The sequence below is a fragment of the Nyctereutes procyonoides genome, unplaced genomic scaffold (genome assembly GCF_905146905.1).
Source record: "Nyctereutes procyonoides isolate TBG_1078 unplaced genomic scaffold, NYPRO_anot_genome, whole genome shotgun sequence".
In the NCBI taxonomy this organism is placed as follows: domain Eukaryota; kingdom Metazoa; phylum Chordata; class Mammalia; order Carnivora; family Canidae; genus Nyctereutes; species Nyctereutes procyonoides.
Window position 1 is genome coordinate 28,711,047 of NW_026575125.1, and position 14,354 is coordinate 28,725,400.

Below are 14,354 nucleotides of genomic sequence, written 5' to 3' on the forward strand. Positions count from 1 at the left end.
AAGTGAAAGGACAGAAAGCTACCATGCAAATGGAAATAAAAGAAAGCTGGAGTAGCAATGATTTTATCAGATAAAATAGACATTAATATGAAGACTGTATGAAGAGACAAAGGAGGACACTATGTAATAAAGGGAACAATCTAACAAGAGGATATAACAATTATAAATATTTATGCACCTAAATTCATAAAGCAACTATTAAAAGACATAAAGAAGAATTTGACAGTAATTCAATAATAGTAGTAGGACTAATAGGGGACTTTAACACCCCACTTACAACAGCAGATGGATAATACAGATAACAAATCAGCAAGGAAATAGTGACTTTGAATGACACATTGGACCAGATGGACTTAATAGAAATATTCAGAACATTTCATCTACAGACAGCTAAATACCTATTCTTTTCAATTGCACATGGAACATTCTTCAGCACAGATCACATTAGGCCACAAACAAGTTTCAATAAATTAATAAAGACTGAAATCATATTATGTATCTTTTCTTCCCACAATGGTATGACTTTAAATCAATCTCAAGAAAAAATCTGGAAAGAACACCAACATATGGAAAGTAAATTAACATACTACTAAACAATGAATTGGTCAACCAAGAAATCACAGCAGAAATAAAAAATACATGGAGACGAATGAAAATGAAAGCAATATTTCAAAGTCTTTGGAATGCAGGAAGAGCTGTTCTAAGAGGAAAGATTATAGCAATACAGGTCTACCTCAAGAAACAAGAATCTCAAATCAGCAACCTAATCTTACATCCAAAGGAGTTAGAAAAAGAAGAAAAAACAAGACCCAAAGCCAAGGAAATCAGAAAGATTGAAGCAAAAATAAATGAAACAGACTAAAAAAGAAAAAATAATGTATCAGTAAAACCGGGATCTGGTTCTTCAAAAATATTGACAAAATTTATAAGCCTTTAGCTAGAATCATTGAAAAATAAAGAGAACTCAAAATCAGCAATAGTAGCAGAGAAATAACAACCATCACCATAGAAATACAAAGACTTATAAGAAGATATTATGAAAAACTATATGCCAACAAATTGGACAACCTAGAATAAATGGATAAATTCCTAAATATGCATAAACTTCCAACACCGAATCAGGAAGAAAAAGAAAATTTGAACGGACCGATTACCATCAATAAAATTGAATCAGTCATCAAAAAATCCCCAACAAACAGAAGTCCAGGACCAGATGGGCTTTACAAGTGAATTCTACCAAACTTTAAAGAAGAGTTAGTACCTATTCTTCTCAAACCATTCCAAAATACAGAAGAGGAAGAAAAGCTTCCAAATTCATTCTATTTGGCCAGCATTACCCTGACAGCATAACCAGGTAAAGATGCTACTAAAAAGGAGAAATATGGGCCAATATCTCTGATGAACACAGATGAAAAAAATTGTCAATAAAATGTTGGCAAACTGGATCCAATAATATATTAAAACACACACACACACACACACACACACACACACACTCTTCACCACGATCAAGTGGGATTTATTCCCGGCATGCAAGTGTGATTCAATATTCATGAATCAATGTGATACATCACATTAATAAGAGAAAAGAAAAGAACCATATTATCATTTCAATAGATGCAGAGAAAGCATTTGACAAAGTACAACATCCATTCGTGATAAAAGCCCTCAAAAAGGTAGGTTTAGAGAGAATATACCTCAACATAATAAAAGCCTTAAATTAAAAACCCGCAGCTAACATCATACTTAATGGGGGAAAATAGAGCTTTTTCTCTAAGATCAGGAGTTCAACATAATACTGGAGCTCCTAGCCAGAGGAATCAGACAAGAAGGAAAAATCATCCACATTGGTAAGAAAGTGGTAAGATGTCCACTCTGTAGATGACATAATACTATATATAGACAGCTCTACATATAGACTCACAAATGACTCCACCAAAAAACTGATAAATGAATTCAGTAAAGTTGCATAATACAAAATTAATATGCAGCAATCTGCTGCATTTCTGTGCTCCAATAATGAAGTAGCAGAAAAAGAAATTAAGAAAACCATCTCTGTTCAGAATTGCACCAGAAAGACTAAAATACCTGGGAGTAAATTTCACCAAGGAGGTAAAAGATCTGTACTCCAAAAACAATAAAACACTGGTAAAAAATATTGATGATGACACAAATGTGTCAAATATTCCGTGCTCTTGGATTTGAAGAACAATACTGTTAAATTGTCCATACTACTCAAAGCAATCTACAGACTTAATGCAATCCCTATAAAAATGCCAACAACATTTTTCACAGCACTAGGACAAATAATCCTAAAATTTTATGAACCACAAAAGGCCCTGAAATAGCCAAAGCAATCTTGAGAGAGAAGAACAAAGCTGGAGGTATCACAATTCTAGATTTCAAGATAGACTACAAAGCTATAGCAATCAAAAGAGTATGGTACTGGCACAAAGACAGACACATAGATCAATAGAGCAAAATAGCCCAGAAATAAAGCCTTACTTCCATGGACAATTAACCTATGACAAGGAGGCAAAAATATATAATGGGGAAAAGATTGTCTCTACAATAAATGGTGCTGGGAAAATTGGACACCTACATACAAAAGAGTGAAACTGGACCACTTTCTTACACCATACACAAAGATAAACTCAAAATAGATTAAAGACCTAAATGTGAGACCTGAAAAAATAAAACTCCTAGAAGATAACATAGGTAGTAATTTCTTTGACATCAGTTGTAGAGACGTTTTTCTAAATATTTCTACTCTGGTAAGGGAAACTAAAGCAAAATTAAACTGTTGGGACTACATCAAAATAAAAAGCTTCTGCACAGCTACAGAAACTATCAACAAAACAAAAAGACAAACTACTTAATGGGAGAAGATATTTGCCAATGATATATCTAACAAGGGGTTAATATTCAAAATACAGAAAAAATTATACGACGTCAAACATCCAAATAATCTGATTAGAAAAAATAGGCAGAGGATCTGAATAGATATATTTCCAAAGAAGACATACAGATGGGCAACAGATACATTAAATGATGCTCAATGTCACTAAGGAACAGGGAAATGCAAACCAAAACAACAATGAGGTGGCACCTCCTAATCTGTCAAAATGGCTAGAATTAAAAAACAGTGAGAACAAGTATTTACAAGGATGTGAAGGAAAAGTACCCTTGTGCAGTGTTGGTGGGAATGCAAATTGATGCAGCCACTGTAGAAAATGGTATAGAGGTTCTTCAAAAATTTAAAGAACAGAATTACTGCCTGATCCAGTAATTTCATTACTGAGGTATTTACCCAAAGAATATGAAAACACTAATTTGAAAAGATAATGACCCCTATGTTTACTGCAGTATGATTTATAATAGCTGCATTGTGGAAGCAACCCAAGTGCCCATCAATAGAAGAATGGATAAAGAAGATATGATTTTATATATATAATACCACACACACATATATATACACATACACACCATGGACAATTAGTCATAAAAAATAATGAGCTCTTGCCAATTGCAACAATGCAGTTAGACCTAGACAGTATAATGCTAGATGAAGTCAGTCAGAGGAAGGAAGACCATATGACTTCACTCATGTGGAATTTAAGAAAGAAAACAAAAGACCAAAGGAAAAAAGACCAAAAATGCCAGACTCTTAAATATGGAGAACAAAATGGTAATTGCCAGAGGGGAGGGAGGTGAAGGGATGGGTGAAACAGGGCGAGAGGATCAAGAGTATACTTGCTATGATGAGCGCTGAGCAATGTACAGGATGATTAAATCATTATATGGTATGCCTAAAACTAATGAAATATTGTATATTAATTATACATCAATTTTTTGAGAGTGAGAGGGTACACATGTGAATGAGGGTGGGGGTAGGGAGAGAGGGAAAGGAAGAGAGAGAATCCCAAGCAACTCCATACTCAGCACAGAACCCAACTCAGGGCTCCATCTCATGACCCTGAGATCATGACCTGAGCCAAAATCAACAGTGCTCCAATTATATTTCAGTTTTTTAAAGAACATTTTAAAAAGCTAGTTTTGGAATACAACATTAGTCTTTAGTAACCTTTTAAAATGAAAAACAGTACAAAAAATATATATATATACACACAATGTATGCATACTAGGTAATATCTTGGTAATATGCTCTTATCTAAAAGCATCAAGGGGGTAAATTATGAAAGACAATACTCCGAATGTCTACTTCCAAATTTAGCAAACATATTACAGATACCTAATAAAATTAAAACACAAATCTTAATTACAAAAGAGTAAAAGGTATCCTCTAATCTAATTTAGGGGTGGCTAGATAGGACAAATTATGCTCTGTAACTTACATATTATGTAAAAAAATTGCTAAGTTGAAAAAATGTTTCTAATGTTTTTTTTTTTCGAAATACTTTAAAATGAAAAAAAATGTCTGTGGTATATTTAGCCACTGACCTCTATTCTTTCCTAGTTATAAACAAGAAAAGGATGAAATCACAAATGCAATGCAATTCCTTTTTCATCCAGGTTAGTAATGTGGATAAAAGAGAAAATAAGACTTTGTTTTATACCCAGTAGTACAAGTGTCAATACTTGAGACACTATATTTTAAAGCAATATAAAAGTAAAATACATGCTCTAACGAAAAATTCTGTAACAGGAGGAGATGAGATTTATTCAAATTCCTGCTTTAATTTTGTTGTAGGTATTTTTTTAAGTCATTTGGCTTCAAAACATCTATCAACTCTACCAAAACATGAAGTTCACTCACATATCCTATATTTAGGAATCCTTGTTCTGTTTCTTCCACTACAAACAAGCGAAAAAGGTATAAGCTTTTAAATTAAGTATGTATATATCACTAAATTTTACTGAACGACACCCTCAGGAAAACCAAACCGTCCAGAAAACATCACCTTTAACTACATATATGCATGTATATATGTGTGTATGCATGTGTGTGTGTATATATATGTAGTGTATGCAGCATATATGCACTCTTGCAATCTCTGTATTGAGAGAGAGAGAGAGACCAGAAAAAGCACATAACTCAGTCTCTCATCCATTGTACACAGTTGACTTTCTTCATCATGTCAAAAGTGATTACATTTTGTGTCGTGTTAACATTGGACAGTAGATTGAGTGCACCAGTATTTAGAGTGCAGGTTTTGATACAGCTGTCAAATACCAACCAGAATCGCATTTGAATTTACAACCCAGAACAGAAAGGCCTTTTCAACCCTTTGAACTGAACACGGGAAGCAAACAGTTTAGATAGAATGCATTTTGACTTTTGAGGACTGATGCATTTAATAAAGCTTTCTGAGAAGCAAACAGCCATGAATGAATATATTCCGTGGTGTGACTAAAACAATTTTTCTCAAGAATCCATTTATGGAAGAATGTCATTTATCACTAAAACTCTCAAGATTCTATAGTTAAAACTACCTCCAAGAACAATTTTGAAAAATTAGATGGGTATTATTTGTCTAAAAAATACCAAGATTTGTCAATAGTCACAATATTATTTACAACTATTTCACTTTAGTTATAATTAATGTGCTTACACTTGATAATGAACTTAAATACTAGTTATTAGCATAGCCTTAAAATCATAATATTTCAATATAGAACTGATCTTTTTTAAGTTTTTATTTATTTAAAAAATCTCTGCACCCAACATGGGGCTTGAACTCACAACCTCTGATCAAGAGTTGTGTGCTCTTCTGACTGAGCCAGCCAGGCACCTTTCATTGTAAAAAATATTATAAAACAACATGCAAAATAGGATATTTTAAAACACAATACTCAAAGAGAATATGTAACATGTAGACAACATAAAACATCGATGAAATGTCCACATAGTGCTGAAATTATAGGTAATCTTTCCTTCCCAAGCTTATCTGCATTTTCAACATTTTCTATAATAAACTCCTATTACTTTTGTAACAAGAAAAAAGCAAAATGTGTAAATATGTTACGAAATTTTATTCCTGCTTTCTGGTTATGCAAACTTTCATGGATATCTTTAGTTGGTAATAAATCTACCAAAAATTATCAGGGAAAAGGAGAGAACAATGAAATTAGACAGGTTTAAATTTTGTGTCTATATTATGGTGAAAATTAATGCGTTCCCCTTGCATTCTGAAAAACAAACTTGCAAAATAATGGCAAGTTAAAAACTAAAGATCTAATTTGTCCTAATGGTCTATTTTCTATATATATGTCCATCTTAACTTACTCCCGTCCTCCCCAAATTAGAACACTTTCTCAACTTTGGATCTCCTGTTAGTAAACTCTTATTTTCACTTGGACCAGCAAGTGAGTTTTGCACTTCAAGAGAAATGTAAGCAACGTATAAAAACCAGTGGAAAAAAAGTGGAATTGCTGTTAAAAAAGCCTCTTTTAGAGTATTAAGTGGGAGTTTTAGTAGCTTCCCCAAAATGGCCTCAGTATTTACCATTGGATTGTGGAAAACCTGCAGAATTCTACCTCCAATTAAATTCATGTAAAGCAGCTCCAACAGAACATGCTGTGATGACAGAAATGTTATACGGCAGCCCTGGTCAGTAAGATATTAGCTAGACACATGTGGCTCTTGAAGGAACCAATATGAAACCAGCACTACATTTTATATCTTACATAATTTTAATTAGTTTAAATGTAGATGGGGGATGCCTGGGTGGTTCAGTGGTTGAGTGTCTGCCTTTGGCTCAGGTCATGATTCCAGGGTCCTAGGATGGAGTCCTGCATCGGGCTCCCTGTAGGGAGCCTGCTTCTTTCTCTGCGTCTCTCATGAATGAATGAATGAATGAATATCTTTTAAAAATGTAGATGGCTACATGTGACTAGCATATGGAAAATATTCAACTTAACACTTACTTTATGTCCTTGATCCAAAGGAGGGAAGTTAGTTTGAGAGTAAAATAAACGTCAGAATGTGTTTTAAAAGCTTTACTGAATTATATTACACATACCACAAAACCCATCCATTTTAATTGTACAATTCAATTTTTAATATATTCAGAGAGATGATAACTGCAATCTTAGAACATTTCAGCATCCTAAAAGGATGTACACGTTAACAGTGACTCTGTCTCCCAATTTCCAGCACTACGCAATTACTAGCCCACTGTGTCTCCACACATTTGTTATTCTGGACATGTGATACGGAATCATGGATTGTCTGTTCTTTTGTAACTGGCTCCTTTCACTTAGTATAATGTTTTTAAGTTTTGTTCATGCGTGCATCAGTATCTCGTTCTTTTCATTGCCAATATTCTATTGTATGAATATAGGCACATTAAATTCATCCACTTGCCAGTTACTAAACAATTGAGTTGTTCACACTCTCTAATATGAAAAATGCTAACTTGAATAACTCTGCACATTTCGTGTGTTTTCATTTCTCTTGAGTATATACATAGAAGTGACATTGCTGAGTCATTTGGCAACTCAATGTTTAACATTTAGAGGACTACAAACGTGTTTTCCAAGGCAACTGCACCATTTTTCCTTGTCACCTGTAATGTATGAAAGTTTGCATTTTCCCACACATTCATCTCACTTGTTTTGTCTGCCTTTAGTTACAGCTCTCCTGGTGGATGTGGAGTGGTGTTCCATAATGGTTTTGATTTGCAATTTCCTATTACTAATGATGCTGAGCATCTTTTCATGTACTACTTAGAGCAATTTCTTTTTGAAGAAATTTCAATTCAAACAATATACCCATTTTTAATTGGGCTATTTTTCTTTTGATTTATGAGTTCTTTATATATTTTGGGTAGAATCCCCTTATCGAATTTGTATTTTGCAAATATGGCCCCCTCTCTGTGGGCTGTCTTTCATTTTCTTGACACTATCATCTGCAGTTACAGAAGTCTTACATTCTGATGAAGTCCAATTCATTAAATCTTTGCCACTTATATTTTTGTTGTTGTATCTAAGAAGCCATTATCTAACCAAGGTCAGGTACATTCACTCATGTTTTCTTCAAGTATTTTGTACTTTTAGCTCTTATATGTAGATCTACCATCCCTTTTGAGTTGCGTATAGAGTGAGATAGAGATCTAATGTTATTCTTTTTTTCACATGGATATCCTGTTTGGCTCATTTGTTGAAAATGTTTTCCTCTCATTCATTGAATTATCTGGACATCCTTGGTGAAAATTAACTTATCATCAGGGTATCTGTTTACTTCTCAACTACCAATTCTATCATTTTATGCTTATCCTTACGCCAGCATCACACTCCATTATTACTGTGGCTTTCTGGTAATTTTTGAATTCAGAAAATGTGAGCCCTCCCCTTCCCCCACATCTTATTCTTTCTCTTGCAAGTTCATTTTGGCTGTTGTTATTATTACTTTTTTTGAGAAATAGAGGGTGGGGAGGGGGAAAGGGAGAGAGAGAATATTAAGCAGGCTCCACACCCAGCAGAGCTCAAGGCAGGGCTCAATCTCACAACCCTGAGATCATGACCTGAGCCTAAATCAAGAGTCAGACACTTAACCAACCGAGCCACCCAGGCGCCTCTCATTCTGGCTATTCCTGATCCCTTGTTTTCCATATAAATTTCAGGATCAGTTTGTCAATTTCTTAAAAAAAAATTGCCAACTGAGATTTTGGTAGGGAATGCACTGAATCTAAAGATTAAGGTGGGGATTGGTATCATGCTAACAACGTTAAATCTTCTGATTAATATAGATGCCTTTCTATTTATTTACATCTTTAATTTCTTTTAGCAATGTTTGCAGTTTTCATGGTACAAGTATCATACTTTGTTAAATTTATTTATTCTCCTTGGTGCTACTGTACACGGTGCTAATGCAAATTAGTCTCAGTTTCACTTCAATCTCTGCTAGTGTGTAAAGTGGAATTAAATTCAGGGTACTAATAGCGTGTTCTGCAACTTGGCTGAACTCATTTATTAACTCAAATATACTTTTGGTATGGATTGCTTAACATTTTCTATACACAAAAATCAAGGCATCCACAAATGGACATAATTTTACTTTTTATTTTTTGTGTAAATGCCCTCTTTTTCCCTTTTCTTGTATAACAGCCATGCTAAAACCATCAATATAATGTTGAATACAGGTATCAAGAAAAGACATCCTTGTCTTGTTCCAGATCTTTAGAGAAGAGTTAAGTCTTTGCCATTAAACTGTGTTCTTGTAGATGTTTCTGTATCAAGTTCAGGAAGTACCCTTGTATTCCTAGTTTGTTCAATTTATTTTTTTTATCAGGAGTGGTTATTGTATTTTTTAAAAAAAGCTTTTATTTACTTAACAGAGAGAATGAAAGCACACAAGCAGGGGGAGGGGCAGAGAGAGAGGGATAAACAGGCTTCCAGCTGAGCGAGGAGTCAGATGCAGGAGCTCAATCCCAAGAACCCTAGTATCATGACCTGAGCTGAAGGCGGACGCTTAATTGTCTTTAATTTCTTTATACAAAGGAGTATTTCCAACAATTAGGACTTTAAAATCTGTAGGTGGAACTCCAGCAATCAGACAGGAAACCTGTTTTTAATTTCTTTATATAAAGGAGTATTTACAACAACTAGGAATTAAAATCTGTAGGTGGAACTCCAGCAATCAGACAGGAAACCTAAAAGCTTTTTGTTTTGGGTTTTTAAAAAATTCTTTATTTAAATTCAATGTAGTTAACATATACTATATTATTAGTCTCAAGGGCAAAATTTAGTTAATTATCAGTTGCATATAACACCTAATGCTCATTCTATCAAGTGCCCTCCTTAATGCCCATCACCCAGTTACCCCATCTCCTAACCCACTTCCCCTCCAGCGACCCTCAGTTTGTTTCCTACAGTTAAGAGTCTCTTATGGTGTCTCTCTCTCTCTCTCTCTCTCTCTCTCTCATTTCATCTTATTTTATTTTTCCTTCCCTTCTCCTATGTTCATGTTTTGTATCTTAAATTTCACATGAGTGAAATCAAAGCTTTTTAAATGAACTATTCTATTTATTTTGATCCTGTTGTTCCTACAGCTGTATGAAATAATATTGTACTTATCTTCTGTAGTTAATATCTGTAACCCTTTAAGCTGTATCAGAATTCTCTCAGATCAAACCCCAATGTCTTACCCTGGAAAGTGCATGTTTCCACACTCTAAACCATGTTTTCACATTTCAACTGCTTTCCAAAAACTCTGTGCTACCCGAATAACAACTGCTTTATTACCATGCTCCACCTCTGACCACATGCTAACTTCACATAATTGTGCTGTACTTTTCTAAAAATTTTTATGGTCAAGTGAAATCTCAACTGCCTCCTGGAATTCTTCCCTTCTAATGTGTAACTCTCTCGGCCCATTTTCTCTCCATCCAAAATGCAATCAACTGCATTATCTCCTGATCTAGCCACTAAGCTAACACTATATGTACATAAAATGTAAATAAAATTCATTATATGAAATCTTTCAGCAGGTAGAAATAAAGAACAGGAGGGAAGATGTGTTTTGTATTTCCTTATATTCCCTGTAACGAAATTTACTGCACCTGTCTCCTCCCAACACATAGACAAGAAAGAATATGAAGTCATTGAAAAAGCAAAATACATGAAGAACAGTTCAAATGATCTCAAGCATGTTAAAATTATTCCTTAAAAAGATAAGAAACCAAACTTTTCTAAATAGTTGGTTCCCTGTCTTCAAGACCTACTAAAAAGAAAGCTCCTACTTTTAACAATGTAACATTTTTTGTCCCTTCTCTCCTTTTCTTATCTCTGCTTATTTTTGATTATCCTCACCTTTCTCAAAGCAAAGGCAAATTTAAAAGTTCAAAACTATAATGGGATGGGTAAAGCAAACCATAATTTATATCAATAAATTAACTAAGTAGAGCAGCTCTGAAACTCCACTGAGTTGCTCTTTTTTCTGCACAGAAGCTAAAGGCTAGATTTATAGCAGTAAGATTGATAGAACATCTACATATAACTGATAAAATTGAAGGCTCCGTGTTTGGTCTCTGTTCGATTGTTTCTCATCGGACAGAAGTTTTTTGTTTTTTTTCCTCTAGTCCCTGATCTGCAGCCTCTCCGTACTCTGTCCAGGTTTCAAATGCTCTTCACTGAGCATCAGTTTTATTCAGCGCCCAGGATTCTCTTATCTACCGATTAAGACTAACTTACTTAGCTGCATTTTTTTTTTCTGGAAGAAGCATATCATTAAGGGGGAGAATATAGTTTTTTCGGTTTCCTGTTGGGAAGATAAAACTCAGTAATCTTTTTGCATAGCAGAGATAAAAACAGACAAATGTAGTCAAGACAGAACAATACACAGGAGAATTCAATTTGATGTCCCATGAGGGCCATGGAAGAGAGATGCATGCATTCTCTTTGCTCAATAATTTAGATCCAATCAAGACAAACTGTACATTTACATGAAAAGACATACAAGATAAAACAGAGTATTTACTTTTACTTTTCGGATGCTCCTGATGCAGGGATAACAGGAATATTAGTCACAATATACTTCAAAATACAATCCATTTAACAAACCCTTACCGTAACACACTGAGGCCTCTCAAAGAAGAAGTACTGCAGGTTTTGAAAAATGAAATTGCATCATGCCTTTCATGTAACTCCTACGTTTTATCAACTGCATAGTCCATCACTGACCTTCAGTACTAAAAAACCATGAGTGTCACTACACATCTAACAATATCCTTCCTCCGTCAACCCCGACCCACCTGTAAGTTAAACCATAGCAGAATCATTAACTCATCTGGAGAAAAACAGACCTTTCATGTTTCTTTTATTCCAGATGGGTAGGATCTGAAAAATGTCCATCTCCTCTGCAAGCTTTCTTCCAGGGCTCCTGTAAAGGAAATTACCATAAAAGCCAAACCTGCATGAATCAATAGGCTTTACCCAACATACCAAAAGTGCTGAAATGGAGACAAATAAAAAAGCATCACAAGTCATCAATAATAAATTAGTTTGTCTGCAGTAGTGACATCAGGCCAATGTGAGAAAGAACTTACTTCTGAGCTATTTAGCAGTTCTAGCGTAAGACAATTCCACTGATGCAAGAGATGATTGAAATAACAATAAAACGTTTTCATTTACCCACTGAAACTTTCCTCTTACCTTCATCAACTTACTAATTAAAAAAAAATCTTTAAGTTGTTTCTTCCACTTGACTTTGTTTTGTAGGCACTTCTGACAAAATCAGTAAGACTACACGTGAGAAAAGGATTGTGACACAGTTTCCTACATGAATTTCATCCAAGGTTCCGTGAACCCACAGAACAAATACTGAAGTTAGGGGGAGATTTTGGATTTCAAAATGAAGTAAGGTCTTCAGGAAATGGTGGGTAGAGGGGTGATTTCAAAACTATAAAACAAGCTGTAGGGATCCATGAGTCAGAGATGGGCAATTAAAAGACATTGCTTTGAATGAATTATAATTTTAATAGTTTCTCAGCTGCTAGTCACTCTTTTCACCCTTGTCAGAGATTTTCATTGGCGTTCTATTTAATACTCTGAACACAAGCAGAACGACAGCCAACATAGTTAGGCCTCTGGCACACGGCAGGCACGGACACAGAATCAAGTTGATTAAGTTCCCTTTGGATATGACATCTTCACATGCTTCACATCCATGTAATTTTTTCAACCACAAACAAATCCAAGTCTTTCAGGCCTCCTTGCTAATCATAGCTACTGTCTCCACAAATGTTCATCAGATTTGCCTTCTGTAACCTGTCTCCAGGGTCCGTGAATATCTATTCCACAGCAAAAAAAAAAAAAAAAAAAAAGGCTTGCATACCATAATTTCTAGAATGCTCCTTCCCTCATTGCTTTAACTGACTCTAGTGTTCCCAGAAGACACAACTTTTCCAAGTGTCCCTCAAAAGTAGAGGCTGCCTCCCGCATACCTCACTCCCATAGGACTGTGGTTCTTCTATTGCTAAACTTCTTAATGTCTATTTTCTATTATTATTCATACACCTTCATATAAAAAACCTTAAGACCTTGATCACACCATGTGACAATTCTGTTCATTCTCATTTTACTTTCACCTTTAGAACTTCTTGTTACTCCATTTTTATCTAGGGCTTGTGACCCTTAATGGTAGCCTTTCCACCAACTTGAAATCTTTCCATCAAAACAGAGAATTTCTTTGTTTTTAATTTAAATCAAAGAAAGTTTGTCTGCATTCCAATTTGCCAACATAGAGTATAATACCCAGTGCTCACCTCATCGTGTGCCCTCCTTACTGCTTGCCACCCAGTATTTTATTCACTGGATCCACGTTATCAACTCATTCAGTCCTCACTCAATCCCTTAGAACCTGTCTGGCCAAGGTCACATGCCAAGCGCTTACTGTGATACCCGTGCTTTAGTTACTGTTCTATTCAACTTCTCTGCTCTGTGGATACTGCAGGCCACTCCTGGCTCCTTCAAACTCTCCCATGTGAGCTGCGGAGACATCCTTCTTCTGATTTCTTTCCTTTCCCTCTGAACCCATCTTCTCTTTTGCATTAGTTGACTCTGGTGGCTCCCTATCAACCATAATGCCCAAGCATTCCATCATCATACCTCATCTTTCTCAACCTATGCATTCTTTTTGTTGTTGTTGTTTAATTTATACCCAAGGCTGCAACAATCACCATTATGCTTGCTGTTCCTAAAATATAGCAATAGTCTTTACCTTTTGCTGAGCCTCAGACATACACAGGTACCTCTTCGGTTTTCAAAAGTTTGCATTATGCCACTTTACTTTTATAAAAGACCTACGTTAGTACGTTTTTCCTAATGAAAAGAAATCTGCAAGGGATTTTCACTTTAAGAGAAAAAGCAGAAATAGCATTCAGCATTCATTTTTGTAGTGAGCCCTTCTAGAGGCAGCATACAGCCCAAGTAGCAACAGTGGCAAGGGGTAGCTCCGTCACACACTTAAGGAACCATACTCTGTGTCTCAGCATCGAGTCGCCATAGCTTTGGACTGTGTGTGCATCTGTGCAGTATCTTATTTTGTGCATCCATTTGCAGGACGTGTCCTAAGGTACCAGAAAAGCCTAGGAGAAGTTATTTTTGGGGTCTAGGAATGCTCAATTTTTTCCATTATAAATTAATTCTAATTGTTTCTCCATTTTACACTTTTTTGGCTTATAAAAAGAATGCTCTGGGGGCACCTGGGTGGCTCAGCCAGTTAAGCGTCTGCCTACAGCTCGGGTCATGATTCTAGGTTCCTGATCAAGCCCTACTTAGGGCTCCATGCTCAGTGGGGAGTCTGCTTCTCCTTCTCCCTCTGCCTGTTGCTCCCCTTGCTTGTGCTCTGTTTCTGTCTGATAAATAAATAAAATCTTTTAAAAAAAGGAAAA